The 26,817-nt window shown below is 37.5% G+C and overlaps 1 pseudogene; it reads right to left on the reverse strand.

Annotated features, from left to right (window-relative positions):
• Window positions 1-7,255: 7,255 nt before the first annotated feature.
• LOC118854595 lies at window positions 7,256-22,385 on the reverse strand (annotated as a pseudogene).
• Between the last annotated feature and the right edge of the window lie 4,432 nt (window positions 22,386-26,817).

Consider the following 26,817-nt stretch of genomic DNA (forward strand, 5'->3'; position numbering starts at 1 on the left):
ACTGCTTTGCTGCTGTACCTGGAAGACCTCTGGGTCCAGAGATGTGTTGGTAAATGTTTAACATTTGTTTAACAACTGGCTCTTTTAAACTTTTAAGTTTAATCTGCAACATTAACATCTTCTTCATCACTTTATTCAGTTTTGACAATCAAAAAAAACCCACAATAAATCAAGTGTTTGATACTCAAGTGTTTGCAGATATCTTAGGGTTAAATGCTCATACTGAAAATTTAACAATTGACTCTCATTTGAGCTGCAGCTGAAGCTTCTATATGTTGAATCCCCTACTGTGTAAATCAGCTCCTTGAGAAAGGGGACTGTCTTACTTTTTAATTTTTGTCCCCAGTGCTTTGCGTATAGTTAATACTTTACAACTGATTTTTAAAATTCATTTATTTTTATCCTTTTTTGATGAATTTTTTTCTGTCTCAGAATTGAAGTTGAGGATAACCCAGAGAGCAGGAGAGAAGCACATGCTTGGTGGGAGTAGGCTATAATTCATTCTAAACAAGGAATTACCCCAGAGAAGCAAAGCAAAGTTAATCAGCAAAGAATGTAAGACAGAAACAAAAAAAAAATAGTCCAGGCACAAGGCAAGAGAGAGGGGCTGTCAAGGGTCTGGGTGACCCAAAGGGGCAATAAAGATGTAGCAATAACAGTAATTATACCAATAACATTAATAACTAATAATACTGAAAATTGCAATCAGTATAACAATTTAATACCAATAATATCACATATAACGGAAGTGGCAATAGAGGAGATATTATCTAGCAAATGAATGATGAGTAAAAGAACTGTGCTGGTCATGTAGCAAGAATGAGGACTAATAGATGACCACAGATGGACCATAGATGACCAAAAGCTGCCCTAGAGTCAAGGAATATTGAAAGGGGAACTAGAAGGCTTCCTTACAGTAGACTATATAGATTTCCTTCAGGATTTATGGGAGAATATGGCTGAGAGTCACCTAGGAATGTGTAACTATATTGTAAATATATTGCTATCTAAGCCCTCTATCTAACCTGTCCTCCACCTGTCTAGTTGTAGCCATAATGGCTTTTGTTTTTTTGTTTTTGTTTTTTGTTTATTTTTTTGAGCCATTCAAAGAAAACAAAAGCCATTATGGCTACACTAGTCCCCTTATGCCTTACATTCATCCACATAGTCTGCAATTCAATGACCCTATTCTTCTTTCTTTTCCTCTCAAGAGATACTCCATCTCCTGATTCTGGACATTTTCTCTGACTGTCTCCCATGACTGGAATAATCTCCCTTCTCATTTCTACTTCTTGACTTCTTTGGCTTCCTTCAAATCACAGCTACAATTCTACCTTCTACGTGAAACTTTTCCTGATAACTGTTTTTTTGAACTTATATTTTATTTTACTTTTCCCTAGTTACATGTAAAAACAGTTTTATAATATCTCTAAAACTCTGAGTTCCAATTTCTCTCCCTTCCTCCCTCCCCATCTTTCCCATTGAGAAGGCATGCAGTTTGATATAGGTTGTAGTCATATGTAGTTATTCAAAATACATCCATAATAGTCAAAATCTAAAAAAAGTTTTAAAAGTATGCTTCAGTCTACATTCAGACACCATCAGTTCTTTCTTGGGGGATGAATAGCACTTTTCATCATATGTCCTTCAGCCTTGTCTGGGATCATTGTACTGCTGAGAACAGCTAAGTCATGCACAGCGGATCATCTTACAATATTGCTGTTACTTTGTACAAAGTACATTTCACTTTGCATCAGCCCATGTAAGTCTTTCCAGGTTTTTCTGAGAGCATCCTGCTCATCATTTCTCATAGAACAATAGTATTCCATCATAACCACAACTTGTTCAGTCATTCCTCAATGGATGAGCATCCCCTCAATTTCTGATTCTTTGCCCTTAGAAATGAGCTGCTATAAATATTTTTGTACATATAGGTCCTTTTCCTTTTTGTTATTTATCTCTTTTGGAATACAGATCTATTAGTGGTATTGCTAGGTTAAAGGGTATGCATGGTCCCTGATTACTCTTAATTCTAATGCCTTACTTCCAATGTACCCTATACAGAGCTTGTTTGTACATTGTTTGTACATATGTTGTCTCCTCCATTAGGGAGTGAATGCCTTAAAAGAAAGGATGTTCAGTGCCTAGCACATAGTAGGTCCTTAACAAATATTTACTGAATAAATGACTGCTGAGAAGATCCATATCAGTGATATTAGAGATATCTAGAAGTACTGATGTATCAAAGCAGAAATTAAATATTAAAGGTCAGGTAGAAAAAAAGAAAAGCACCCACTGGTTGAAAGGTTCTGAATGACTATGAGTGGAACAATGGAAGCGAAAGGAATTTCTTTATGCCTGCCCTGCCCATAACCTCAAGGGAACTAGCTTTCAGGATGCCTGCCTAGAAAACCCCACAATCCCAAGCTACTAAGAAGGCTGTCCAGGGAGCAAGTCTACAATTGTCCTTCTCCTTAAAGTGCAAGCCACCACCATGCAACAATTGTCATAGCAGATTAATACCATGAGTGCCCTTGGGCTGATGGTTCCATTCTAGCAATCCATGGTGGAAGACTACAGGATAGGTCAAGTAGGGAGGAAAACAATCCTCAAGAAACAAATGTGATGATGCTCTGTGATCTCATAAGTCCAGTTTGCTGTTTCATTTGAAGGACTAGATTCTATAGTGAGAGATGAAATAGTGGAAAGTTGTGGAAAGAATTAATCTAGCATTTTTTTAAAAAAAGGAAAGAAACCTTTAAAACAAATATCTAATATCACTGTAGAGTGAGTATCAATAGGCTAATGTGTGAAGTGTTTCGAATGTCTTAAAGTGCTATGCAAATGCTAGTTATTGTTACTATTAGGAGTTGAAGTGATTGTGGTGGTGGCTTGATTTGCCAGGCACATGCTGTATCTGTATCTACTTGGGAGTATCTTGCTACTTCAGGTAGATTGGCTTGCCTGCCCTGTGGGTGGCACAGGGGCCCTGTGGGTTGTTTAGCAGTTGTTAAGGATGGTCAACCCCTTTTCCATAAGAGTTGCTTCTTCAGATGATGGCTGTGAGAGCTGGGCTGGCATCAGAAGAAAGTCTGGTCCAGCGTTTTAGTCTATCAACATTTTTTTATCATAGGTGGTGCATGGGTAGATTTCTGGTCAGGAAGATCCATCTTTCCAAGTTCAAATCTGGCCTCAGACACTTCCTAGCTATGTAACCCTGGGCAAGTCACTTAACCCTGTTTTCCTCAGTTTACTTATCTGTAAAATGAACTGGAGAAGGAAATAATAAACCACCCTAGTATCTTTGCCAAGAAAACCTCATTGGGGTCTTGAAGAGTTAGGAATGAACAACAAATCACCCAGAGAATTGACTGTTTGTTATAATTTTATATCTTTCAAAAATATGACTATGCTAATAATGCCTTCAGAGGAAAATTAATGTTAATGCTGTGTCATTTGATTATTAATATTGATTATAATATCCTCTTTCCTGTTTAAAATATTTGCTTTTTAGTTTAGCTCACATACAAATAAAATACTGCTTCCAGGCACTGGCTGAGTACCATGATCATTCCTAGCCCCCAAAGGCATCTACTAGTTAACTCATTTTGGCTGAGTTCCACCCAAATGGAACTCTGGCTTTTATTTACCAGGTAAGCAGAAGCCAAACTGAAATGGTTGACACTACCCCCAAGAGATTTGTGTGTCCTTGGTCCCTTTGTTAAGAGTTTGGGGGGCAGGGTAGCCGGCTCATGAAAGGAAAACCAAGACAGAGAGATCCTGATGGGGACCTCAAATGACTAGAAGGTGCTCAAACCTCATGACCAGATCACATTTTCAACTGATCTCCATCCCTTCAATTTGGAGGGGCTGAGGACTCAACCCACCTCTTCATTAAATATCTACTAATAATGGTTGCCATTCTGTTTTCAGGGGAGGTCCTAATAATGTGCTCTCTGGAAAACAGATGGACTTTTAAGATGACCTAAGACCCTACCTCTTTGTCTTTGGTTACCAAGAAAGATTTTTAATACCCAGAAACTTTGTCTCTCAGAGTTTTATTTGTGACATTTCGTTTAACTCATTCATGAAAAATGTTGAGCAAAATAGTACCAAACACAAATTCTTGAGGCACTCCCTTAGCTAAGCTCTAAGAGTTCTAAGCTAACATTGAACCATTAATAAGCAAACTGTGGGGTAAGTCATTCAGCCTATCTCTAAATCCCATACCATTTTCTATCTCACATTTCTTTTTTTCCATGAAATAGCATTAAAAAACTTTTATCAAATACTTTGCTAAAATTTAGGTAAACTACATTTGCATCATTCTCCTACTATGTAGTTTGCTAACCTTATGTGAGAATATAATCAGCTCTGGTGAGAGCATATTTAGAGTTTTTTATTTATCGCGAGTGCCCTATTTTAAGGAAGGACGTTAACAAGCTTATCCACATTCAAACGAAATTGACTAGGATGTAAAGGGGAATGAAAAATTATGTCATATAAAGATTAGTTTAAAGAACTGGGTTTATTTAACCTGGAGTACAGTAGATTTGCGAGAGGCCCAGTAGTTTTCTTCAAATATGTAATAATAGTTAAGTTCATAAGCATTTACTAAAGCACCTACTATGACTTAGGCACTATGCTAGTAGTAGCTAGCATCTATATAGTACTTGAAGGTTTGCCAAGAGCCATACATTGGCAATTAGGTGGTGCAGCAATTAGAATACTGGGCTCCGAATCAAGAAAACTTGTCCTTATGAGTTCAAATCTGGCCTCAGACACTTCCTAGCTGTGTGGCCCTGGGCAAATCACTTAACCTTAATTGCCTCAGTTCTTCCTCTGTAAAATGAGCTGGAGGAGGGAATGGCAAACCACTCTAGTATCTTCCAAGAAAACCCCAAATGGGATCGTGAGAAATTGGACAAGACTGCAATGACTCAACAACAACAGAAAGAACCATATATACACTACCTCATTTGTTCCTCACAAATATCCTGCAAGGTGGGCGCTATTAAAGTCATTTTACAGATGAAGAAACTGAGACCAAGTGAAGTTGTTACTTGCCCAGAGTTACACAGCTAGTTAACATTTTATTTATTTTTTAAAAATACCTGGCACTGTTTATTTTTGACTCAAGTCCAATAGTATACTGTTAATTTAAATATAAAAATTTACAAGGATTACAATAAAATAATAATGTCACTCATTCCTAATATATATGTGTATATATATGTATATATATATACAATATATAGACAATATAATTTATAGACAATAGACAATATAATTTATATCTGGTTCCTATATATCCAACAGCTATTTTGATTGCTGAGTCTAATTTTCTCATCCATATAGAAAAAAACATCATTAATAAAAAAGCTTTTTTTTTCAAATTAAAGCTTCCTATTAAACTACTTATACATTTACATTAATTCATGAGATCTTAGATTTGTAAATATGTTGTGTCTAATGACAAGCAAAAAATCTCTCTTTCAACAATAAAGCAAAATGTAGCTTGAAAATAGAATCCAGAATATGATACTTTCCAAAACTAAATTATTTATTCTTCCGAACTGATTTGTTGGCAGGACAATTGACATTTCTATCCATTTTCAGAAATCAGTTGAATAACCTTCCTTTATAGAAATGTATTGTCTATCCAGATATAATAGTACGAAAAAAAAAACAGAGACCAAAATTTTACCGATAGCTAAAAGACATAACCTGAAAGCCTCTGGGTGATGCTGTTCCTACTCCATTAAAGGAAAATCCATTGAGTAAACTGCCCCCTTTTAAAATGTTTTCAGTCACCACTATATATGAATTCTTGAGTTTATACATTTCCTCCAAGGAAATTGTTTCTCTTTCCAGCCAGTAGGATTAGAAAGGAAAAAATATGCCTTTCAAAAAAAATGTTGGATGGAATACTGCAGTAAGTACGAGACCTTCACTCAATGTCATAGGAAGGGGGAGGAATTTGGCTTCTGAAGCTCGGCAGCCTCAGAGGTACTCATTCGGTAGACATCTTTATTGGAAGATGTGTTGGTAAGCAAAATGGCCTTTGTTTTCTTTGAGTGACTTGGTGTATTTCATTGAGCCTTTCTGGGTCCTGGGCCCCAGGTCCAGAGCCCTATTAGGTGTGGAACCTATGTGGGTACGGATTGGTGACTGGGGTGGGCCCAGGATGGGGCTGGCTGAAGGGAGGTGTTGACTCCAGAGCCATGCCCTATTGGGTGTTGACCTAATCTATGTGCATGTGAGCCTCCCAGGGTCCTGGGGGGAGGGGCCAACTCAGGAACCAATCACCAGAGCCTGGGCTCTGGTCATTCAGATGACGCTTGATGATGTCAAAAGCTCTATAAGAGGAGAGAAGACAGCTTGAAGATCCCTTTTCTGTTGGAGCTCTTTGCAGCAGCAGTGGTGACTCTGGGCCAGCCCTTGTTCTGAGCTCCCGGGCTGAACCTAGATGTTGGTAACTATGAACTATATTGGGTCTGTCGATATTTGTAATTTGTTTGTATTTTGTTCTGAAGTTCAAGGTGCTGGCTTTTTCCTCTGAACTAAATGAATGTTCTGAAGTTCAGGGTGCTGGTCTCTTCCCCTGAAGTAAGTGAATGAATCTGTATTTGGTCTGTCTGTTGATGTTTGTAATTTGTTTGTATTTGTTCTGAAGTTCAGGGTGCTGGCTTTTCCCCCTGAACTAACTGAATGCTGTCTGTATGCTGGATTAAAGTAAACTTGTCAACCCCTTCACCTTGCTTTCCTTGGTTAAGCAGATCAAAAGAACCTGTGCTCTCCCAGCGTTCTGGCAGCTTTCTAGGTGCTGGCTGTGGGTGGATCTTACACCCCCACAGAAGCTGCTAGCCAGATTGTTGCAAACAGAAGAAGACAAAAGTGGGAAACTTGAATGGAAATTGCAATGGCAAAAGTGGGTCAGTAACCAAAGTATTTATTCCTATGTATATTTCAGATAAACTCCAACATCAGTTGTGGTAAGGAATGGAAAGTAGAGATTTAAACATACTCTAGAAAGTATAGAAATGACAGATTGACAGCTGGGGGGGAAGGGCCTAAGGATACTACAAACCAATAATGTTATAAACGACTATAAATAAATTGTGAAGAAAACAATTCTTGGTATCACCAGTGACCTGGTTCAAAGCTTTTCTAGAAGACTGTGCGATGATGGGTACCATCCATATCAGCGTTAAAAGTATTTAACTTATTGATGTGTTGATCGATCCTCCATAATCTATTGTTTTGCTTGAAGACTTTTCTGCAACGTCAATTCCAAAAATTCTATTTCTGATTGGAGAGCTTCATAAATGCCTTCCATGTCTTCTTCCTTATAAAGTTCTAATTCTTTTTAAAGTCTTATACATTCAGGATCATTCTGAGGTTTTTTGCTGATTCTGACTTTATCTTCCTTTAAAAATTTGGTGGTACATATGGCTTCATTTGCATTACTTTCAATAACTTTGTTTTCTCTGAAGAATAAATAATTTCTGCATCAATTCATTCTTTTGTAGCTGAAGTTCATTTATTTGGATGCTCTTATGTTCTATTGACTTTATTTCACTTTTCAAAATATTTTCTTGTTTCTCTAAATCAGATATTTCAATCTTGACTTTTTCTTTAATCAAAAGTTCTCTTTTATTTAGTAATCCATACTTGTTATTGAAGTCTGTAATCTTTCTTCCTCTTCTTTTTTTTTCTTCATAGTATCAAAGGTTTGGAGAACTCTATGCCTTTCTTTTTTCATTTCTGCATATTGTTTTTCTTAGCCATTTTCATGTGTCCTCAAAAGCTCAAGGAGGGAGGCTTTTTCAGAAAACTGATGAGACTTACAGGTTGTGGTTGTGGTCTGTCCTTTGTTCTCTAAGAGGACCATGACATCAGGAAGATGATGACATGACTTGCAATTGACTTCGATTTGAGAGAGGGAGGAGTGTGCAAAGTTACCAGCCTCACTTTGTCCTCCAGAGCCATCTGGGTACAGTGGCCAGATATGTACCAGGATGACTCGCTAGTTAACATTTAAAGTGGGCTTCCTGACTCCAAGTCTAGGGCTCTTACCCACTATATGACTTCACTGTCATTTGAAGGATTGTGACATGGAAAAGGGATTAGACTTTCTTCTGCTTGCCCTATAAAGCAAAACCAGTGCCAACAAATGTGTAGCAGTTGCAAAGAGACAGACATAGTTTTGACCTATTGAACAACTTCCTAATAGCTAGTGCTATCTAAAAGTGAAAGAAGTATCCTTGAAATAGTTCCACTCCTATCAGAGATCCTGAAGACAAGATTTGTGCTTCAGATATGGGTTTAAACTAGATGGCTGCTAAAGTCCTTCCAAATTTCCAATTCTAAGAGTTTAGTTCACCATTGGAAGAGCAGGGTGATAACTTGAGGTAGTGATCAGAGCTGGAGCTTTCTCCCGGGGAATTTTTCACAGAGAGGCGCCAGTTGATATGATGGGAATGGATAACATTTCAGAACAATAGAGCATTCACATCGAATTCAAACAGAAATGGAAGATTAATGGTATAAAATTATCCAATTGGTCTGCTTATTGAATTAGAAAATCACAAATTGACATTACATTTGTTTTATTATATTTTTATTAGGTTAAATATTTACCAATTGCATTTTAATTGAGTCAAGGCAGCATTTAGGAGTGTTGTGGGCTGCATGCTACTGGCAGGTTGCATTTTTGATACTTCTGGAGAGAACAAAAGAAAAAAATTCTGGTTGATGTTTACAGTTATGGAGTGCAAGGCGGATGATAAGCCATCCTTAATAGAGGAGAAACACACAGAAAGTTAAGAGAAGGAAAAGGGAAGTATTGTTTCCTGAAAACCAAGAAAAGATAGGATTTCAGGAAAGAGATGGTATCAACCCCATCAAGGGCTAAAGAAAAGTCAAGGCAGATAAGTGTCTTACTCTCCACACAGTGGAAATATAAAATTAAGCCACTAATATCCTTTAAGAGAGGGGAATTAGATCAATGAATAATGCCCCAGACCTGTCATCAGAAAGATATGATGTTAAATCCCACATCAAATGCTTACTATAAGTTACTTATCCTCCTTAAGACTCAGTTTCCTCGTCTGAAAAATGGGGGAACTAATAGTGCCTATGTCACAGCATTGTTATGATGCTGAAACAAGATATTTATATATTACATAGCTTGTGTGTGTGTGTGTGTGTGTGTGCATGCGCGTGTGTGTGTGTGTGTGTAGTATATCATAGAGATAGAGATAGCTCTTTATTATTGTTGTTCATTTGACTCCAACTTTTTGTAACCCCATGGACCATAGAATCCCAGGCCCTTCTATCCTACACTATATCTCGAAGTCTTTCCAAGTTCATGTTCATTGTTTCTGTCTATTCAGCTCATCCTCTGCCATCCTTTTTTAAATGTTAGGGGAGAGAGAGAGAGAGAGAGAGAGAGAGAGATTGAGAGAGAGAGAGTATATATATATATATATATATAAATATATATATATATATGTATGTATAAATAGTTAATCACAGTCTTTTGTCTGTATGTGTAGAAAAGGCAATTGCTTTCTGATAAGGAGGATTGAAAAATTGTTCTTCTTACCATCAGAGAGCTAAAAAATATTTAGCCTGTATCATGGCAAAAGAACTTGATTATAATAATAATATATTTTTATAAAGGCTACTTGTTTTAAATGAGATGCTCTGAACAGTCACTCTGTTAATTATTAGATTTAATGGTAACTTGATGACTTGGAATACTCAAGGCAATACTGGGGCTCTTCTATTTGAATCCAACCCCTATCATTAATGATGTGATTCTCTATCACACTGTGTTGAGTTTTAAAAGGTTTCAGGGGGAAAAGTACTTTAGCAGGGTGGTTAATGAGTTCCTAATGGGGTGACTCAAGGCCCTCAGTGAAAGTTCTGAGAGAAGTCTAAGGATGAGCTGCATGAATAGAAATAATTGACGAATGTCATAGGATTTAGAGCTGGGAGATACATTAGAGGTCATCACATACAATCCCGTCACTTTACATATGAAAATGTTGGATAGCTTGTTATAAGGTTCCTGGTAAAGTTAGTATCCTAACCACAGCCCATTCATTCTGTTTGTGCAATCCATTAGCACAAGTGGGTGGGCTAAAATATGTCCCTTAGAAATGTATACATATGTGCCCAGTATGAGATAAAGAGTAGAGCCATTGTAATAGAGGGCAGCTAGGTGGCTAGGTGGGTAGGGCCTAAAGTCAGGAAGACTCATCAAATCTGGCCTCCGATACTTATTAGCTGTGTGACCCTCAGCAAGTCACTTAACCCTGTTTGCCTCAGTTTCCTCATCTGTACAATGATCTGGAGAAGGAAATGGCAAACCACTCCAGTCTCTTTGCCAAAAAAAAAACAAAATGGGGTCATGGAGAGTCAGACAAGACTGAAATGACTGAACAACAAAATTGTATTAGAAAAGCTGCTATACTTCGAGTCAAAGAACTTGAGTTCACATTCAGCTATGCTGTTGACTAGCTTTATTCCATTAGTTAATTCACTTAATTTCTCTAAATTGGTCAAATGGTTAAATGAGGGGAGCAGGACTAGATGATGGAGAGAGCATTCCAGATGATGATCTTTTGGAAATATAATCTCTCAACTGAGCACTGCTTTCAATGGATCAATATGTGGGAGACATCTTTTGCTGTCTTATTGGCCTCTCATAAAACTGAACCCTGACTTCCTGGTGCAGGGTCTAAAAGAAATCAGGGACCAAGACCTTTTACATTTTTTTGGCATACCTTTGGGTATCCCCATCTTACTATTTCACACATAAGATTTGGCAACATCTAGATTGGGGTAGGGAACCTGGGGCCCTGAGGCCACGTGGGTGCAGCCTTCTGACTGAGTCCAAGTTTTACAGAACAAATCCTTTCATTAAGGGGATTTGTTCTGTGAAGTTTGGATTCAGGCAAAAGGCTGCCCTTGAGGATCTAGAGGGCCACATATGGCCTGGAGGCCACATGCGTCCTTGGGGCCACAGGTTCTGCACTCCTTATCTAGATGTTTCCAGAACCAACCATACTTTACCCCAGTCATTTTTTTCTGACCTGCTCCATACCCTTTCCACCTCTACTTCTGGAAACTGTCATCCGATCAGTACTAGTATTACTTCTAGAAATGGCACATCAACAGACTGTCCTATGCTTATCCTTTTATCATTCTTATGACTTCCCAACCTAAACACCCTTCCCTGGCCTAAATATATTGTCTCCCACTTGGGGAATGTAATCTCCTTCAGGGCAGGAACTGTCCCAATTTTGTATATATATATCTATATATCTATATCTATCTCTCTCTCTCTCTCTCTCTCTCTCTCTCTCTCTCTCTCTATATATATATATATATATATCTCCAAGTTTAGCACAATGGTACATGGTAAATCAGTAACAAATGTTTTTTTTTTATTCATTATCCATTTGTCACATGAATGAATGAAAGAAAATAAATAATCTGTCCTTGACCTCTTCTAGGGAAAGAAAATATATAGGACCCCAATCATAGTGACATAATAACACAATTATATACGGAGTTAAGCTTCACATTCTCTTTCTCATTACCCTGAGAAAAGTAGGTATGTAAGTATAATTACCTTCATTTTTACAAAAGAGGTGAAGACAACTTGGAGAGGTGTATCAAAGTATCAAAGGTAGGATTTGAAACCTAAGACTTTGGAGTCCTCATCTTGTTCTTATTTCTTCTCAACACGCTGCTGCTGCTGCTGTGTGCTTTTTAATTCTATTTTTTTCCTTCTTTGTTTTAATTGGGGTGGGTAAAGGTGGGTGGGACTCTGAGATTGTTAAGCTTCTCTAGGTAAATTTGCTATTGGCAGATGCTGCTTTCTGAGAGCAAGCCAAACCTAGTGAAATGAGGAGCCATAAAAACACAGGGAGGATTGAGTAGTGCTAATAAAGATGAGAGGGGCCAATGTAAATTTTGTGGCTTATGGAGCATTCCCGCCAGCTCAATAACTTCTAAATCTATTTTCAAAGCTGAGCACCGGGCAAGAATCTGCCTCTCAGGCATGACCACAATCGAGCCTGACAAGATAGACTTATAATGGTTAATAACAGCAAAAGCAACAGCAATAAAGCAATCAGGGTAACACTGGTGCATTACACCAGTAATGAATTATTTACCTAGTGCTTTAAAATGGACAAAGCTCTTTTCTCCATAACACCTCCTATGAGGAGAGCACACAGAGATTACAAGATCTCACACCAACAGGATGAGGTGACCAGCATCTATAAATTCCTTCTGGATCACTTGTTGTCCCTGAGCTTTTTTTTAATAGCCTTTTGATTATTGAAGAACTCCTGGGAGTAAAAGGAGCTGAAAGAAATCCTCTGTAACCTTGAAAGGCAAGCAAGGATCTTACTTTAAAGAGCTGCTTCCCTGTGGCTGCCATGCTGGTCCATCTATCCTCTGCAGAGGAGCCTATATATATTCTTCTATTACCCTGAAGAAAACCATTATTTCTAAATGTCTGAGATTTCAAGATAATGAGCTCCTAGTTTCTCTTGAAATTCCCAAAATCACCATGGTCAGAAACTTTAGGATTTGGGGCCATTTCTTCAAGGGAAACTTTTAAAAAGACTTTTGATAAACATTAAGTGAATTACTTAAGTACTAAAAGTTAAATGGGTCCAGATCTCAAGGTTGGACAAAGCAAAATTTATGGTTTCTGTCTTTCTTTTGACCTTTAGGAATGTGAACTGTTCCATTAAGCTTTCACGTGGGGGAATAATTACAGAATTTGGCTTATGTCTCAGTTTACTGTGACTCCCATGTATTAATGTATTCACATTATCATTGTTTGGGCACTGGTAAGAGCGGAATCACTATTATGCTCTTGAATTTAAAGAGAATTAGTGCTGTGTTGAAACATCAATTTGCTTTTGTTTGTTTTGTTTTTACTCAGCGTTCTGTTTTAGGAAGAGATTTCTTTATTAGAGTTTCTTTTTCCCCTTTTAAAAATGTTTTATTGACGTCTTTGTTTTTATTTCAGGATATATTATCTTCTACCCATGTGGGGAGTCTTTCCTTGCAACAAAGAATGAAACAGTTAAGCAAAACCAAGAGGCATAGCAAGTTTCCCTGAAAATCTAAATGCATTCTATCCCCATTGTCCACTACCCCTCCAAGTAAAGGAAGGAGATGCACCTCCTTATTTTTTCTCTGGGGCTATGCAGCTTTCAGCATCATTTTAATGTTTTCTTTTAATCTACATTATTGTTTGCACTGGTTCTCTGATGCTCTTTGTTTTACTTTGTGTCATTTCATACAACTCTTCCCATATTTCTCTGAATTCCTCACATTTGTTATTCTGTATGACACAATATATCCTATTATGTTCATATAACACAATTTGTTCAGCCATTCCCCTGTCTACAGACACCTACTTTGTTCCCAGTTCTTTGTTATCACAAAGCAGCTCTGCTTTGAACATTTGGGCATTTGTGGGAACTGGTTTTCTGTCTTCAGTCTCTTTAGTATATATGCCCAGTAGTGGGATCTTTCATTTTAATGAAATGTTCTTTAACTCTTTTCCTGTACCCTCTCTTCTCGTCCCTCCTTCTGCCATACCCAAGTCTAGTGGAATTGTTGAAGTTTTAGAGCTTTACAGGAACACAGTGAACATTTGATTCAAGTCAAGTCAATGAGCATTTATGAAACACCGCCAATTGCCTTACACAATGCTAAGGATTGGAGATACAAAGAAAGGCAAGAGCATTCTCTACCCTCAAGGAGCTCATCATCTAAGATTCAATAACCCAATTTTACAGGTGAGAAAACTGAGGCCCCATGGGATAAAATCACTTGCTAGATATGTTACAATCAGTGAGACATAGATCTAGAACTAGAAAACAAGTCTAAAATTCCCAGTTTAGTGGTTATTCCTTTGTGGCACATTGACAGTATGTTTCTCTAGCAAAAGAAAAATCAATTATTCAACAGATATTTATTGATACCATACTTCCTTGATATTTGAAGAAATAATTTTCCTGACTAGGTAATCAACCTGAACAAAAGAAAATTATTGATTTACATTTTAAGCTCCCCAGAAGAGAGAAAATTTAAATCGCTATTCTTCCCTCCTTCTGCCATTTCCAAGTCTAATGGAACTATAGAATTTTTAGACCTTTAAGGGAGAACAGTGCACATTTATCTCAAGTGAAGTCAATAAGCGTTTATGAAACACCTACTATGTGCCTGACACTGTGCTGAGGATTGGAGATACAAAGAAAGGCAAAAGCACTCTCTCACTCTATTGTCCTAGGCAAGGAATATAGCAGTTTTGCTTGGGTGAGGCAATGAGGAGCTTAGTCACTTTTCCTTCCTAATGTCTTCCCAAGCCTAGCTTGAAAGGGTGGAAATGATGGAGTGACTAGGGAGAAAGCCATGCCTGAGTACAGAAACTCAGAAGTAGGAATGCCTCCCAAAAGACAGAGAAGGGGGAAAAGAATTAAGCATTTATCAAGCACTTACTATGTGCCAGGCACTGAGCTGTGCACTTTACAAACATTATCACATTTGATTTTCATTAACAGTATGGGTGATCTTATTGGGCTCATTTTATAATTGAGGAAACCAAGGCAGTCTAAGGTTATATGACTTCCTGAATTAAAATAGGGCTGAAGATTCCTTGCCCTTGAGGGAGCAGGGGCTGGGTGTACTCCCTCCATCAAGGTGCTGGAGTGTTTCATAGGAAAGTTCAAACAGAAACCTGAGGCATCCTCGGAGCTCTGGCTCCTGAAGGGGTAGTCTAACAGAGCAATGCTTAGGGGTTCTCTACTTTAGACTTCTATAGTCTGGGGGGACTCTCTGAAGATCAATTTTTACTCAGCCAACTAAATATTTTAGAACCTCCAGAGGAGAAATGTTCTCAGTTTCTTTATAGGTGACTGAGATGGGAGTTATTTTCATCTAGCCTTGCATAAAAATGAATTCCCTTTGTAATCGACTCACTGATGGGGATCTATAAGAAAAAGAATAAACTTCCTAAAGGAAAATTGGTTACATAAATTGGATTTATGATTGGGAGTGAGGGGGAGGGCCTGTTATAGCCTATGTCCTGCCAGTCTCTGGATCAATTAGATTATGCCTTCTGGGTAGAACCCCACCCAAATGGCTTCAAATGTTAGCTATGAGTCTTTCCTGACCACAAAGCCATAAAGATGTGGGTTGAACAGTTGGTGAAATTTGAGCAGGAAGTTAGAACAGTTGCAGCTTGGACAAATACTGCCGTCAGTGCAAATAGACACTCTGGGAATGGAGGGGGAGGAATCACAGAGACCACTGCTGCCTTGCTAGGTAAGCAGATAGAAATGATCCCATCCTTAGAGAAGACTTTTGGTGTGACTCTTGAAACCTAAGTTGATGAGAAAGCAGTTGATGGCCAGCTCATGGAAGTGCTAGCAAAATTGTGGGGAAATTAAGAACCAGGGCACTAGGTGCCTGTCAGCCTCACTCAAACCTGAGGTATCTGCTATTTAGATCATGCAGAGGAGACAGAGGGCAATCCACAGAGGAAAGGGATGCTACGCTATGGCATCCATGTGTACACTCTAGGTATAGTACTGTGGGTCGTGGCAAACAGAAATCCATACAGTTACTTGAACCATTCTAAGCAGCTAACACCATATCATATTTGTTCCATGGATGGTGAAAGATATTTCTTCTCTAATGACAGAGATATACGAAAGTTTGAATACTTTGTTTTACTAGATCTCTGTACAACATCCCTATGATCACTAAGATGGTACCTGGCAGCTTACAGTAGACTACAGGGATCTAAGTCATCAGGCCTATCTCTATAGTTGTTCCTGATCTCTTCAATGATGTAGACCAGGTAGCCCAGGCCCAGGCCCAGGGGGAGTAGTATGAAGTTATCAACCTTTCTAATGTTTTTTTCTTTATTCCTTTGAGTGAGACTATACAGCAGCAGTTTGCTTTCACCTAGGATGGAGTTCAATATATCTTTATCATCCCTTCCCAGGGCTTCCTGAACTCTTCCTTCATACTGACACACTATAGTGGATATAGACCTGAAAGGGGTCTCCATTCTTTAGGGCATTGGTGTACACTACTAAATTGATGATATAATATTTACCAAGACAGATGAGGCCATGGTGGCAGAAGCTCTAGAATCAGATAGTGGTCTACAGAAGGGATGAGGGATGGGAAATCAATCCCATGAAAATCCAGGGTCCAGTCAGTTCAAACAAGTTTTGGGAAATACAGTGGGTTGTGGAAATCCAAGGGATTCCAAGCAAAGTCTGGAATAAGTAACTGACTCTTGCTTCCCTACTGTCTAAGAAGGAAGCCCCAAAACTTATTGTACTGTAGATTTTGGTAAAAAAAAACAAACAATGCTTTCTTCACTCAGATATCCTGTTGGCTCCCAATTAATGTTACCCACAAGTCTGTATCTTTCAGCTGGGGCCCAGAACACAATACAGATCGGGAAGATGTATAGAAGGCTATTATTCTCCCTGCCTAGGGACCTTATGACCTTGTATGGTTCATGTTTCTAAAGGCCGCTGTCCATAAAGACCAGGCTGAATGAAGCCTTTGGATAGTACCAAAGGGTGACCAGAATAAGCCACTCTTAGGGATTTGGAGCTCCAAGCTCTCCAGATCAGTCTCTACTACTCAGAAAAGCAGCTATGTGTCTATTACAGAGCCCTAAATGCTACTGAACAGATGACACAGGGTTATACAATTACCCTTTGTCTAGACTTATTGATTGTGGGTTCGGGGATGCAAGATGGCAGTGTGACCCTTTGGAAATCACATAACTTCTAGTGTTTTATGCAACCTCCTAATTTTATAAGTGGCAGAGAAGGTGCTGATTTGAATTAGTAGAGAGAATTTCCTCACCCAGGAACTTCTCATCTTGATGAAATCATTGGTCCAATCCTTTCCCCACTTTCCATAAAAATAATAGACTATAATAAAAACAAAAACAATAAAAATCAAATGATTCTACCAATAAAGGCCAAAAAAGTTTTTTAATGAAAGATAATACCTATTTCTATGATGTAATATTATAAATATGTATACATACATTATAGGAATAAATGGAAATCTTAATATGGTAACTATACAAGTGTATACTAAAGTAAGATCTAATCAATTTGAAAGCCCATTATTAAATTTTCAGTGTGAGCACTTACACCCCCGAAATCAGCAACTGCTACAAATCAGGGCTTTTAAAATTGTTTTGTTGATTGTCTAGCTTTAAAAAAGTATTAAAATACAAATTAAACTTAAAATTGTGTATGCATCTGGATTGCTAATGCAATATTCACAGGGCCAACAGCAACTATTAATATGCTGGCATAGTTCTGAATTGCAAAATATAACAGAATCACTATATGGAAGACAGAACCAAAACATTTATTCAAACACCAGAAAACCAAATTCTAATACTAGAAAGCCAAATCCATCACAGCAACAAAGAAATTCATACACAATAACAATGCAGTGGGCAGAGCCATCCTAAAGCCTTCCTCCTGCTTGGGGCCTTTCCACAAATAAAAAAGTCACAGCTAGCTGCCTCCTCTCTCTCCCTCCCTAATTGCTCTGACCAACTTCTTCCATTCTGCTCTTCCCTTCCTGTTCCACTGGTTCAAGAAGCTCTTTCCACCACAGGCTTAATGTAATTTAGGATTCCATGTGACTTAAGCAGCTCATGTGGGCCTATTAATGTATGGGAAGATCTTCAAATTAAACAAAAATACATTAACAATACAGCATCTTTAAAAAAATTTGGGGAGAGTATGGTTGTTAAACATTTATCAACATACTCTTGTATTGCTCTATAAACATGGCCTAAGATCAACAACTATGCAGTAGAAGTTTCAGGGAATGAAATCATCACCAATACTTTACATCTATATTCTTATTTGAGCTTCATAATACACCTGTATTATTTTTGTTTCTCCTTTGCCTATTCTAATTCCTTCAATTTCTTTTTCTTCTTTTATTGCTACAGGTAACATTTCTAGTACCAAATTGATAATGGACATCCTTGTTTCACCCTTGATCTTCTTGGGAATGCATCTAGCTTATCCCCATTACAAATAATGCTTGTTGATGGTTTTAGGTAGATGCCATTTATAATTTTAAGGAAGGCTCTATTTATTCTTATGCTTTCTAGTGTTTTTAATAAGAATGGCTGTTGCATTTTGTCAAAGGCTTTTTCTGAGTCTGTTGAGATGATCATATGGTTTCTGCTAGTTTTGTTGTTGTTATGATCAATTATACTGATAGTTTTCCTAATATTGAACCAGCCTTGCATTCCTGGAATAAATCCTACCTGGTCATAGTGTATTATTCTCATGATAAGTTGCTGCAATCTTTTTGCTAATATTTTATTTAAAATTTTTGCATCAATATTCATTAGAGAAATTGGTCTATAATTTTCATTCTCTGTTTTGACTCTTCCTGTTTTGGGTATAATACCATATTTGTGTCGTAAAAAGAATTTGGTAGGACTCCTTCTTCACGTATTTTCCCAAATAGTCTATAAATTACAGGAATTAATTGTTCTTTAAATGATTGATAAAATTCACTTGTAAAACCATCTGGCCCTGGAGAGTTTTTCCTAGGGAGTTCATTGATGGCTTGCTCAATTTCTTTTTCTGAAATGGGGTTATGTAGGAATTTTACTTCCTCTTCTGTTAACCTGGGGAATTTATATTTTTGTAGATATTCATCCATATCCCTAAGGCTGTCAAATTTATGGGCATACAATTGGGCAAAATAATTCTTAATTATTGTTTTAATTTCCTCTTCATTGGAGGTGAATTCACCTGTTTCATTTTTGATACTGGTAATTTGATTTTCTTCTTTCTTTTTTTAATCAAATTGACCAAAGGTTTATCAATTTTATTGTTTTTTTCATAAAACCAGCTCTTGGTTTTATTTATTAATTCAATAGTTTTCTTGATTTCAATTTTATTAATCTCTCTTTTAATTTTCAGTATTTCTAATTTGGTATTTAATTGGGGATTTTCAATTTGTTCTTTTTCTAACTTTTTTACTTGCATTCCCAATTCATTGATCTCCTTTTTCTCTATTTTGTTCATGTAAGCATTTAGAGATATAAAACTTCCCCTAAGAACTACTTTTGCTGCATCCCATAAGTTTTGGTATGTTGTCTCATTATTGTCATTCTCTTGAATGAAGTTATTAATTGTTTCCATGATTTGTTCTTTGGCTCGCTCATTCTTTAGAATTAGATTATTTAGTTTCCAATTAATTTTAGCTTATTTTCCCATGGTTCTTTATTACAAATAATTTTTATTGCATCATGATCTGAAAAAGATGCTTTGACTACTTCTGCTTTTCTGCACTGTATTGTGAGGTTTTTATGCCCTAGTACATGGTCAATTTTTCAGTATGTACCATGTACCACTGAGAAAAAAGTACATTCCTTTTAATCCCCAATCAGTTTTCTCCAGAGGTCTATCACATCTGCCTTTTCTAAAATTCTGTTCACCTCTTTAACTTCTTTCTTGTTTATTTTGAGTTTAGATTTATCAAGTTCAGAGAGGGGGAGATTGAGGTCTCCCATTATTATAGTTTTGCTGTCTATTTCTTCCAGTAACTCCCTTAACCTGTCTTCTAAGAATTTTAATGCTATACCACTTGGTGCATATATGTTAAATAATTATATTGCTTCATTGTTTTTGGTGCCTTTTAGCAGGATGTGGTGACCTTTCTTATCTCTTTTAATTAGATCTTTTATTTTGCTTTGTCTGAGATTAGGATTGCTACCTCTGCTTTTTATACTTTAGCTGAAGCACAATATATTCTACTCCAGCCTTTTACCTTTACCCTGTGTGTATCCCTCTGTTTCAAATGTGTTTCTTGTAAACATCATATTGTAGGATTATGCTTTTTAATACATTCTGCTATCAGCTTCCATTTTATGGGAGAGTTCATCCCATTCACATCTACAGTTATGATTACTATCTGTGTCTTTTTCTCCATCCTATTTCCCCCTTGTTTATGCTTTTGTTTCTCCCTTTCCCCTTCCACTCCTCAACAGCTTTGCTTTTGACCGCTGCCTTCCTCAGTTTACCTTCTCTCTTGATTCCCCTCCCTTATCTTCCCATTTTCCCCTTGCTACTTCTTCCCTCCCTTCTTATCAACCCCCTCCTTTTTTTTTCCCTTTTCCCCTCCTACTGCCTGTAGGACAAGTTAGATTTCTATACTTATCCGAGTATGTTATTCCCTTCTTGAACCAAATCCAATGAGAGTAAAGCTCAAATACTGCTCTTCTTCCTCCCTTCTTTCCCTCTACTACAATATATTTTTGTGCCTCTTCATGTAATGTAATTTACCCTTTTCTACTACCTCCTTACCTCTTCTCCCCAAACCATCCCTTTTATATCTCTTAATTATATTTTTATCACTATATCAGTTATTTTATACTGATATCCACAGTCTATGAATATCCTTTTCAATTGTAATAATAAGTATACTATTCTTAAGATTGACATATATACATACACATATATATTATATATATACATATATATGTATATATAAAACACATATAAAACAAAATCATCCTGTATAAGGATGTAACTAATTAGCCTTCTTGATTAACTAGGATTCCCCCCCCCCCCATTTACCTTTTTATGTTGCTCTTGAGGTCTGTATTTGGAGAACAAATTTTCCATTGAGCTCTAGCCTTTTCATCAGGAAGTTCTGAAATTCCCTTATTTCATTGAATGTCCATCTCCTTGCCTGGAAAATTATGCTCAGTTTTGCTGAGTAGTTGATCTTTGGTTGTAGTCTAAGCTCCTTCGCCTTTTGGAATATCATATTCCAATTTCTCCTGTCACTTAATTTAGAAGCTGAAAGATCCTGTGTGATCCTGACCATAGTTCCGTGATATTTTAATCATTTCTTTCTAGTTGCTTGCAGTATTTTCTCCTTGACCTGGTAGTTCTGGAATTTGGCTATAATATTTCTTGGAGTTTTCAATTTGGGATCTTTTTCAGGGGGTCGTCGATGGATTCTTTCAATGATAATTTTACCCTCTGGTTCTAGGACTTCTGGGCAATTTTTCTTATGGATTTCATGGAAGATACTGCCCAGGCTCCTTTTTTCATCATAGCTTTCAGGTAGACCAATAATTCTTACATTGTCTCTCTTGGATCTATTTTCCAGGTCAGTTGTTTTTCTAATCAGATGTTTCATTTTTTCTTCTATTTTTTTCATTCTTTAGATTTTGTGTGACTGATTCTTGATGTCTCATAGAGTCATTAGCTTCTACTTGACCAACTCTAATTTTTAATGTTTTGTTTACTTCCTTTATCTTCTCTCTCTTTTCCATGAGGAGGAGGAGGAGACATTTCAGTGAGACATTTATATTATGATTTTCCTTAACCAATTCCCTGATTTTACCTTTTAAAGATTGGTTTTCCTCATTGAATTTTTTTCCATTTTTTCCATCTTTTCTTTTACCTCCCTAATTTGGTTTTTAAAGTCCTCCTTGAGTTCTTCCAGGAATGCTTTTTGATCTGGAGACCAGTTCACTTTCTCTTTTGAGGTTTCAGATGTGGGTATAGTGTCCATGCTGTCCTCTTCTGAATTGGTATTTTGATCTTCCCTGTCTCCATAATATGAATCAATCATCTATGAAATCTTCTTACTATTCTTTTTCATGGTATTTTTTTTCTCCTGGTTTCTGAGGTGGATCGCTGCTTCTGGGACTCAGACGGCTCTGTCCCAAGTTTCTTGTATTGGGATCTAGCTTTATGTACTATGGCTGCTGGTTTAGTGAGGTATGGGGGAGGGGTGATCTGGCTGCTGGGAGTCTCCTTTTCCCCAGGACTGTTCTACAACATGAGTGGTCTCAGCTCTTGTCTGTGTTGGTGTCTGCCACTTCCCCTAGCTGTGCAAAGCCAAGTCTGGGGTCCTGCTGTTGACTTTAGTTAGCTCTACCTGCTGGGGCTCAGTTACTCTTGTTGTTCTGCTGAGGTGAGGGCAGCTGCGATATCTCTCTTCTTGCACTAGTCTCCTTCCGCCACCACAGGAAGGGCCCTGTCCCCCACTTCTCTTGCTACTGAAGCCCCCCTTCTGGTTCCTCTGTTTCTCCTGAGGTATTATTCTTTTGGTTTATTTAAGGGATAGGTGAGAGCTGTTTTACCTGCACATCATGGCTCCCAGAAGCTCAAGAAGGCGAGTTTCAAACCTTTAGACTGTGGGTTGGAGGTCTCCAGGATGGTTGCTCCCATGGCTGCAGGCTCTGTGCTCTGACAGACTTCTGTCCTGGGCAGAGAGGCTTGGGGCTCTATTGCAGCCATAGCCAGTCCTTCCACCCTAGCCCTGGGCCTGTTCCTGCTCCGGCATTTGGCTCACCCAGCATTCTCCCAAACCAGCACACTGCCTGGAATCCTGGGCTGTTCACAGCTGGTTTGGTCTGGTGCAACTGCCCGGAGCTCCTACCCCTGTCAGTATACTAGAGGCTTCTAACTTTCTCAAATCTGCTCAGATTCACTTTTTTAGATGTATCTGACAGAATTTGTGAGAGAGCTCCAGTAGTTCCTTCCTTTCACAGCACCATCTTGGCTCCACCCCGCAGAAGGAATTTCAGAAGGAGACATAGACAAGCAGGGAAGTTTTGTATCTACCATTTAATTTGTTATGTACTTTTACAAATCTCTTTAACAGAAATTTGTGGTTTTATGTGCAATCTTCTTTCTCCATGCTTTTTTATTTGTCTAAATGATCATGTTTGTAATTGTTTGCCAATTGCACAATAATATTTTTAAAGTTGTAATAGTATCAGCGTAAATGTGAGGCCAACAAAATAGCAGGTTTTACTAGGTTTAGAGAGAATGTTGGTCTGATTATCCATGTTTGCTGATAGCTATGAAAATGTCATTAACACTGTGAAATGCCTAAGGGTACAGAGACTCTATTAGAAGGAAAATATCTGTGTACGACCTTGCAAAGGATTTACTTGAACCAATAAGATTTCCTGTATGATACCTGCAATTTTCATACAGGTAATCAGAGTATATATCTGAGTCACCTAGATGATAGATAGGAAATAGAAATTCCTTTAAATTAAGATAATTAAAAATATCAAGTAGAAAACTTTTCATACACTATTAAGACTTTTCCCTCTAGCATATCATAGTCCAGTTCATGCATGCTTTACTAATAGATGATTTTGGGGAAAAGTGGAATGCTATCTCCTTCCTCTCTTATTTTAAAAATAAAATAAAGTGATAAAATATGTTTGGACATGTCCAAGTAAGGGAAAATAAATTAATAACTTTGGGCCAGATCATCTTATTTAATAGAAGTTGAAAGATGTTGCCCAAAAGGCAATAAAAAATATTAGTCTAACAATAATAGACTTTCTTTTGCGGAATCAAAGCATCACAGAACTGGAAGACCCTTTAAAAGCCTACTTACTGCCGCAAGGGAGGTAGATTTCTCATGCATCCAAGACAGATTATTATCTCTCTTTTGATATATTCCAGAGGCAGACTTCATGGCTTTCTAGACCATTGCAATGTCTTATCACCCTCCTCCTTTAATTTTTACCTGTGTAATTTTATTTGTCTCCTTCTCTTGGAGGGTTTTCTAAGCATCTAGAAAATAATGGTTAATCTTTATACAAATTTTCCATTTCCATAAAAACTGTCATTCTCAGACTTTAGCTTTCTTTTCCCTAGGAAATATTCATGTTTATCATTAACAGGAGATGTTCTTTCATACACAGGATACCCCAAAAAACTGCCCTATTCAAGGCACTCTTTGGGTCAGCACTTACTCAAAACATGTACCTCCACTAACATGTAGTGTTAACACTAGTCAGAAGACACATTAGTTCCAAAAGAAGATATTTAATCAAATAGCAAAACAAATTATGTCACAAGTTTTCCCTCATGTATAAATAGAGTACACTTCCCTATAGGCTACCAGGATACCAGGAGTTTACTCTTTAACACAATATTCATGGTTTTATTATTCATATCTTTCAGCATTCCTCCATCACTACCCTCTCCCACCAAAACCCCCAAAGAAACAAAAAGACAAAAAAACCCAACTAGCTTGATGCTGTATTTTGGCAAATGAAAACATTTTACTATCTGCCTACATTTCTCTTCTCAGTAAAGAATTTGTAGTCCCAGTCACTTAAATATCTGTGAGAATACCTCATAAGCAATACAGATTATTTGTGGAACTGAGTGTTGTAAACTGAAAATAAATTAAAAAATAAGCAACAGAGATTAATATAAAACATAGGTATAAGCAGCCAACACAATTGCATGCTATAATGCATATTTAAAGACCTAATACAGCGCATTTACTAATAATACTCATGAATTACATTATATATGATACATAATCGATAGCATATATGATGATAGTTCATATATCAGGCCAAAGATATACATCTTTCCTATTGTACAAACAGTATCATATTTAGAGTTGCTGTGATCTGTACATGAAGAAACATGCCACAGGCACATATAACAACAATATATGTATTTGATTGTCTGATATCATATATAGCAAACAGACATAATGCAGCAAAAAAATACTTCATACAAGATATGAGTCATAAGTAATTTTCAACAATAGGCATTATTTAGCCACATGGATAACTATTTCCATTTTTTCCTAAACCTCATAAAGAGGTATCTTGGTCATTGTCTTGAGCTCATATATGGCCTGTGTTGGTCTGAGCTCATATATGACCCAAGATGGCTATGACTGTCTCCAGAATCTGTGGGTGCCTTCCTTCCTACAGGTCTACACTAGGACTATTAGACCATTAAGATTCATTCCTTTTCCTCTGACTGAATTATTTCTGGGCCAGGATAAACACCATTGAATTCCTCAGCCATCTGGTTGGTGCCAACACTCACAGATTCATTTTGTGAACTATTACTGTTCAGCTTTTTCCTCTTTACCTGATGAGTGATCTTACCTTCTTAGTGTCCACTTAGCTGACTTTTATTGCCCTTGTTCTCTTGTCCACCTGAGAGTAATAATAACTTCCCAATAGGCAATGGGTGGTTATAATAAAGTGCATTTTCAGGGCCCTGCACATTCTCTGAAGCTATCTCGTAGACAAATCTTTAAGCTATTTGGGATGGAATAGCTTTCTATCAGTCCACTGTCTTGTTCATTCTCTCTATACCTCCATACAAAGGTTTTTTTTTTTTTTAATACAACCTCATCAGGACAATTTTAGACAATTTTTCTCAGGACAATTTCCAGCCTTTTCATCACTTGGTTATAAGTGAACATATATCCTTCTTGGACTTATATATGACTCTATTAGTAGAAAGAGTTTTTAAAATAAAGGATCAGAGGGCGATGTGGTTGATGAATTTGACGGTCACTCTTGCCCAATCCTCATTAGCAACTAGGCACTGGACAATATTAGTTATCCTCCCTTTCCCCTGACATTCTTTGTTTTTCTCTTCATGTTCTTCAATATGAGAGGACTTAGTAAAGAAAAAGTTAAAACGAAAGGAAGGATAATACCTCGAACCTAACCCATTCTCACCTATTCAGTTTCCCCATCTTCCCCCATTTGCTCCTCTTCTGCCCATCATCTCAAATATAGGCTTTGCCATTTAATTTTGTTTGGCAGTCCCAATAATTACTGCTGCTTTGAAGTCCAATAAACCCATCTGTTTGGGGTCTTATTGATAGTAAATTTTCTTAATGATGCTGTCGGTCATCATAGACTATGTGCCTGCCCCAAAACTCTATGCTCTGCTGTGATCCCTGCTTGAAATAACCTCCATTTATACCCATTCATCCATTGTTTCTTTCCCTTCTTGTCATAAATAGTACAATAGAAGATTAGAGAAGGGATTTTAGAGATGATCTGATCTATCTCCTTTACTTGACAAATAAGGAAACTGAGGACCATAGAGCTTGAATGGTTTTCCCAAAGTCACACAACCAATTAATATCAGAGCTAGAGGAGTAACTCACTTCTCCTGACTCCTAATTAAGTGCCCAGAGTTGTTTTGTGTGACCTGGGAAAGATATCATGCAAAAGCTTGAACAAGGATGGGGGCAGAATCATAAGATCACAAGGTGGAAAGGGACCTTCAGGGTGACCTAAACAATTCACTTCTCCATTGATTTTACAGACCTAGAACCTGAGAGGAATAGAGGCTAGATAACTTGAGCTACTTGAGGTCACTTATTCTACCAATCAGGCAGCAGTTGATAAATATTGTAAGGATTTACAGTATGCCAGGCATTAAGCTAAGTGCTAGAAATACAAACAAAGGTAAAAATAGCCCTTAAAGGTACAATTTGAATGAGGGAGAAGGCATGTTAATAACAAAGTGGAAGATAAGGATCTGAGCTTTTTAAACTGACCCTTGCTACTTCCCATTAAAGAGAGAGTCATTCCCACCGGCATTTTTTCTTCATTCTCTTTTTCTGCACATTGTAATAGCATAGATAACATTGGGTCAGAACAATGGGTAGAAGCATTAGGAGCCATTGTGATACTGAAGTGGCTGGCAGAATCACAGATAAATTAAACCTTCTTTATGCACACTCTCTCTCTCTCTCTCTCTCTCTTTCCCAGCTCAGTAAGGTCTCAAGAAACCAGTCAGTCATACAACAAGCATTTAGGTGCTTATTATGTGCCAAGCACTGAGCTGATTGCTTCCTTAATATAAACATAAGTAGAAAGACAGACTAACCCTCAAGAAGTTTACATTCCAATGGGGAAAGACAATA

The sequence above is a fragment of the Trichosurus vulpecula genome, chromosome 6 (genome assembly GCF_011100635.1).
Source record: "Trichosurus vulpecula isolate mTriVul1 chromosome 6, mTriVul1.pri, whole genome shotgun sequence".
In the NCBI taxonomy this organism is placed as follows: Eukaryota; Metazoa; Chordata; class Mammalia; order Diprotodontia; family Phalangeridae; genus Trichosurus; species Trichosurus vulpecula.